Here is a 6194-nt window from a genome sequence, read left to right as displayed (position 1 = left end):
TTCGAGGTCCCTTCCAATCCCTAACATCCTGTGATTCTGTGATCCTGTGAAGAGCTGGGAATCTCCTTCTCGGTGCAGGGGTGCTTGTGGGCAGGTTGCAGCTTCCTCACATGGCTGGAGGTGAGTGTCCCAAGCAACCCTTGTACATGTGCAGGGCAGGAGCGGGTCTCCTGGGTCTTGTCCTACAGTGGATTAAAGCCTGTAGTTACCTACACTCAGGGAGGAGATGCAGGGTGATGATCCTGGGGCAGGCACAGGGCTGGCAGCAGTTTGCATTTGTGGACTGAGCTGGAGTGAATCCTGCCTAGGCTAGACAGGGGTGTCAAAGAGATGGCATTTTATAATTCACCTCCTCGTTTGGAAAGGCAATGTTAGTTTTTATTAGGGACAGCGTTACAGTGCAGCCTGAGTTGCCTGACCAGGGGTTTTAGACATGAAAATCCCTGTACACCCAGAGGAGACCTTTGCATCCTGCTCACCTGGTTGGAGGAGCCTGGCACCCTGCCGCTGCCATCCAAATTGAGGGCATCCCTTGGGCATCAGAAGAAACATGGATGGGGCTTGTTAAAACTTGTGCAAATATTTTCCTAGCCTGCTAAGTTGCCCAGACAGCTGCGATGAGTCACTGTGGCTTCAGGGTGGCTCCATCCCTGCGCTTCATCAGCATTATCTGCCCTTCAGCTCCAGTATCTGGGGGAATCAGCATCGCTTATTCCCAAGTCAGGATGCTGAATCTCTTCAATTCCAGCAACATCACTGTGATCACAACCCTGTCATTATCCAGAGGCTGATAGCCTCAGGCAGAGGTGTTCATTTTTTAAGTCATTGAGCAATGTCCTATTTGTCGTACCATGGACATCCACAAATACTAGATATGGCAGTCCCTTCCATTCTCCCAAATCACCTGCTGACCCCTCAACCATTTGGCCCAGCCTCACCATCCTGCTTAGCCCTTGAAATAGATCTCAGTTTCTAGCAGCTTATCTGCAGGTCGCGTCACAGCCCCTTCCTCACGTGCCATGGTCTGGCATTGCCGCGTGGCAGGGCCTGCCAGGGACTGCAGAGCGCTATTTTAATGTTTTTGTCACGACACTCAAAGCATTACACCAGCTTGTTCCCAAAGCAGGGGACTGCTCTGTTTTAATGAGCTTTGGAGATTGTATCGGCAGCATGGACCCAGCCTGGACCCAGCTGTCTGATGGCGGTCAGTGGGGCTAATTAATCTGGTGTGGGCCCAGAGCCCTGTGCCTGCCTGCAGCCCCGGCTGGGGCAACGCCAACAGCGCGGCTGGGCTGCGGCTGTGATGTGAAACTGCCTCAGAACGTGTGCTTAAAGAGCCTGCTCTTACCCAGCTCTCCCCCTTACATTGAGGCTAACACTGTTTCTAATCTTAAAGTCAGTGGGGACTAACTTATTCCTTTGTAAAAAAGGAAAAGGACTATTTTTGAAACAAGGTCCAAGTGGGACTCTGACTCTCTCCGTAATGCCACCAGGCCCAGGTGAGGATGCTCCTCCCTGGTGCCTGTGCCTGCGGCTGGTCCCTGCAGAGCTGGCAGGGCCGAGGCTGGGGCTCCCTGTCCCAGGAAGATGGGCTGATGCACTTTCCCCACCCCGAATCCTCGAGGTTCACAGCCCTCCAGGGGTGCCTTCCCTGTGGGAAGGGTAAACAGTGCTGCTGCCTTTGCCTTTGGTGGCCTCAGCATATTCCTCTGGGTGCTTTCCCTGGCCCTTTGGCATGTGCTGCCATGCAAAGTGGGAAGGAGCTGCTTGGTGGGTGTTTGTGTATTTGAAGTCCAGAAAAGCAAGACTTGCCAAGATGGCTTTTGCTTTCCAGGAGGAAAGTGAGAGCAGGATAGGGGTTTTCTTCCTCTTCCTTCCCTTTAAAACAAAAGAAAACCAATTTTTACCTGCTTCAGCAGCTAATCACTGCCTGTGTGTCAGAAAGAGCCATGAAAAACCCCCTTTGCTTGGTAAAAGCAAGGAGACACATCTGTCAGCCTCACCGACGCAGCTGTCCTGCCACATGTTGGCAGGGAGGTGGCACCTTCCAAGCAGCGAGATTGTTTTGCAGAGACAGCAACAAGCAGTGGTGATGGGGAAGCCTACGGTGGAAGGCAGCACAGCTCCCTGGCCTGTCCCCATCCCTGTCCCCATCCCCATCTGGGCCATGAAGAATGGGTGGCCTCAGCATGGTGCTTGGCTTGGCCTTGGTGCAGGGCAGGAGAGGTTTGGGCAGGACTCCCAGTAACCGGGGAAGACCCTTCAGTGGAGGGCTGGAGGGTGCAGGAGAGGGATGTAGCGGGGATGGGAGTGTGTGAGCCCGTGGCTCCTGGTGAGTCCTGGTGAGTCCTGGCCAAGACTGCACATGTCACCTCTAGGAAGTGCCAGGCCTGCTTTTCTATGTATTTGCAGGATGTCTCCTCATCTAGCAAAATAAATAAGTGGATAAATAAGAATTGTTGGGCGAGACTCAGTGGCAGGGTGCCAGTCCCAGCCCAGCCAATTCATTTGCAGTTCTCATTAATTTGGGCTGACCTTTGCTCACATTTCCACCATGAGCATGTTCAAAACAAGGCAGACATTTAACTTTGTTTTGGGCAATGTTACTCTAATGTGGCTTTTTTCTGCATAGCTCTCTCTTTTATGGTAATCAAATGTACTGCCAACTTTTCTTTTGCTATGTAGACCAGCGAAGGGAACCAGATGCTTCGTGTTTTCCTCCGAAATGTATCTGAATGTTGTTTTTTGTTTAGTGTTTCAGAGAGAGGGCTGGCTTACAGACAGCATTTCGTAAATCCAGCCCTTGCTGTACCCTGTTTCCCAACTTACGGCGGGTCCTGGCTGCAGCTCGGGGCTGGATTTGCAGCCTGTCCTCAGCACAGTGTGGCAGCAGCCCCCATGGTGCTGCGAGGCTGATCCCTTGTCCCACGCCAGCTGTCCCAGCCTCAGCATGGCATGGCTGCCACCACCGGAGAAGACCCCACAGTGGGGGTCCCTGGTGATGTGGGGCAAAGGATTTGTCCAGGCATGGCCATCACACTGGCCTCTCGCACCACAGAGCTTCCACAGCGTGGCTGTGTTGTGCAACTGGGCACAGCTCTTGGTGAAGCTCTGGGGTCAGCCCAGAGCCACATCTCGGGGGAGCTGACCCCCAGTTCAGGAGCGGGTTGTTCTGCTGGCTGGGAGCTGCATGTGGCTTTGCCTGGCCAGTGCTGCTTTGCCTCTGGAAATGGAAGGGTTTCGCTCCAGCACGCCTGAGGACACTGGGGGTGTATGGGGTTCCCTGTGCCCACCCTCCTCACTGAGGGGTATAAGGCTTGTGCTCTATGTGGTAGGGTCTGCTCCTTCTTACCTGTCCGTGCAGGGTCTGAATTGCTGAAGCCCACCCAACAAATTCTTGCTACACAAGAAAAACAAGCTGTCTCGGGCAACCGTGTCAAAAATACCTGTGCCACTGGGGCAATTTTGGCCATTTTTAATAATGTTTCTCCTCTACCTCCATCTGTACTTCTGCTGCTATTTTTATAATAATTTCTCTGCTTTCAACTCCTTATCTTCTTTAGCTTTCCTTCTCCTTTTCTCCTTTTCAGTCTTTATGCCCTAAAATCTTTTAATCGCTTTTTTTTTTTCTTTTTTGGGTCTGATTGGGCATTATTTCTTCTTCTTTGCCAGATTTATATGAGCTGTCAAGTCCCGCAACCGTTTGTCTCTGCCTGATGACAGACTTGCCTTTTCCCCCCCAAATCAGATTCATGGCTGTTCTTTAAGGCCCTTTAATATTTTAATGCTCTGACTATAAATTTCATTTTCTTTAAGCTCAATCCTTCTGCAGGCCTTCCCGGGGCTGGGTTGGTGGCTGCCCCCCTGCTCCCCGGTGTGATTTGCGGTGTGTCGCAGGCAGCATTTGGGGTGGTTTTGCTCCATGCAGGGGAGGGGAGCGTAGCAGGAATTCACTTTTCCTTAAGCTCAGATGGTTCTTCAGAACTTGATAGGAATTGACTTTTTTTTTTTTGCTTCCAAGCTATGATTTGTTGTGGGCTTGTTGTGCTTTTTATTAAAATGCTCTTGTGGAGTGCTTAAAAAGGTTGGCTTTATGGAGCCCCAGCTTCCTTCTTTAATAAATGCAGCCTCAGCTTACAGTTTTTCCCTCTGATGTGTCAGCTGGGGGACTCACTCTCCATCTCAAATGCACCCAGACTACTTAAATCATCCTTATTTCTCTCAGAGGGAGAGAGACTTTTTTGCTCTGCAAAACTTTTCACACCCTAAGTTAATAAAACGTCTCTGCTGAAAGGGCTGGATGTGACACTGTGCTGAGGATTTCATGGCCGAGTGCTAGATTACTGCTGCAGTGTAAAGGGCTCCCCAGCTCTGGTAAGCATATTGAGTGTCTTCTTAAAATATGAGGTTGAAATTCATTTGGCAATGGCTGTTCCCGACGGCTGCTGGAAGAGCTCACCCCCTTTGCCAGTGTGGTCGAGCTGGACACCTCCGGGAAGCTCTTTCCAAGGAGCAGCACAGCCCAGGGCTGCCTCTGCATTGTCCAACACAGCCCATGGGGGAGGTGGTGGGGCAAGGCAAGAGCTGCCCTCTGCCTCTGCTGAAGGCCACGCTGCTTGGGAGTGTGCTCCGACGGCTGCAAAGAAGCTGGGCTTGAAGCCAGGGCAGAGTTACTCTCTGTATAAACCTGAGAGAGCACAAGGGCAAAAACAGTGCTAGAAATTTTGATGGCATTTGTAAAGAAGTCAGTCAACTCCGTTATTAAGTGTAAGATTGGCAGCTGATCTGAGGGGTGACAAAGCAGCCCTGCATCACACCAGGAGGGACCTGATAGGAAATTATCAGCAACATCTGGGACAGCTATTTCCTCTGGGTTTGTAAACATTTAACTGAGGAAATGTTATCAAAGTCTTCTGCAGCAAACAGTCCTGCGCTGCCGGCCCACGCTGGCTCATCCCGCAGCCCTCCACCCACCACAGCGGCACAAGGAAGCAGGGCTATATTTCTTCCCTTGATTTTTGGCACCCGGGCCAAGGCGGGGGTAGAGCTGCTGAGTGTGTAATTCAGTGCTTTCCATTTCGGATATTAGTAGTGCAACTGAGTTATGATACAGGAGCCTAGAGAGGAGTCATTCCCTCTCAACACATTAAGGATTAGTCATTTTCCTATTAAACTGCTTTAGTCATGGTGAGTTTGTTGCCTTAAATGGGTGTCTGTGTGTAACAGGCATTGATAAGAAAGCCTAATCCTACCGGGTCAGTGCGAGTAACAATATGGATCTATTGAATTCAATGCAGATTTTGCTATGAACATGTAAAGACCAAAACTTGGTGTCCCCTCCATATTTACAGCCACAGGTCTCTGCTGAGCAGCCACCGGAGCAGCCAAAGTAAGGCTGAGAGGTGTGATGTGGGGACAGCAGCAGTGGCACCGACTGCAGTGAGGTTTCCAGTGCCCAGCTCACCAGCAGTGCTTGGGTGGGTTCACCATCACTTCTCACATTTGGGTGGGTTTGGCCCATCTGGGGTGTAAAGTTGTGAGGTGTGAACTATAGTAAAGAGTACAATCAAACTTCCTCAGGGACGGGCAGCGGGGAGCTGCTCCATGGAGAGAAGGTGCCTTTGTGGGGGCCAGTCACAGTGGTCCGAGCATAGGGAGCCTGGCAGGTAGAGAGATCTAAAGGCAGCATGCTGCAATGGGCAGGCTCCTCATGGTCCCTGCAAGGAGGGGAGGTGAGCACCAGCCTCCATCCTGCCTGCCAAATCATAGAATCACTTTGGCTGGAAAAGATCTTGAAGATCATTGAGTCCAACCATAAGTCACTGTTCATGGCAAAGCCGGCACCAGGTTTTGCTCCGTCCCCTTAGATGGTTGGTGATAGCACCAGGCTCCAGGAGACAAGAGGAGCTCTTCAGAGAGAGACAGAGGAGAGAGGGGCAGCGGGAGGCTCTGCTTGCACCTGCCTGCAATTAATTAATTACGAATCCACTCATTAGCTCAGCCCTGTGGCTCCCCCTCACTGCCAAGCCCCCAGCTGTCCAGAAAGCAGGTCATTATTTGAAAAGATTTCCCATTAAACCCGAAAGCAAAGGAATATTTCAAAGAAGAAGGGGTGAGAGAGACAGTGAGGGTGTGTGCACGACTGCAATCAGCTCTCGAGGATGTGCTGGAGTGGCTGGATCCCCATCTTGGTG

This window comes from Antrostomus carolinensis, unplaced genomic scaffold (assembly GCF_000700745.2).
Source record: "Antrostomus carolinensis isolate BGI_N321 unplaced genomic scaffold, ASM70074v2 scaffold45505, whole genome shotgun sequence".
NCBI classification, from domain to species: domain Eukaryota; kingdom Metazoa; phylum Chordata; class Aves; order Caprimulgiformes; family Caprimulgidae; genus Antrostomus; species Antrostomus carolinensis.
This window is presented reverse-complemented; position numbering follows the sequence as displayed.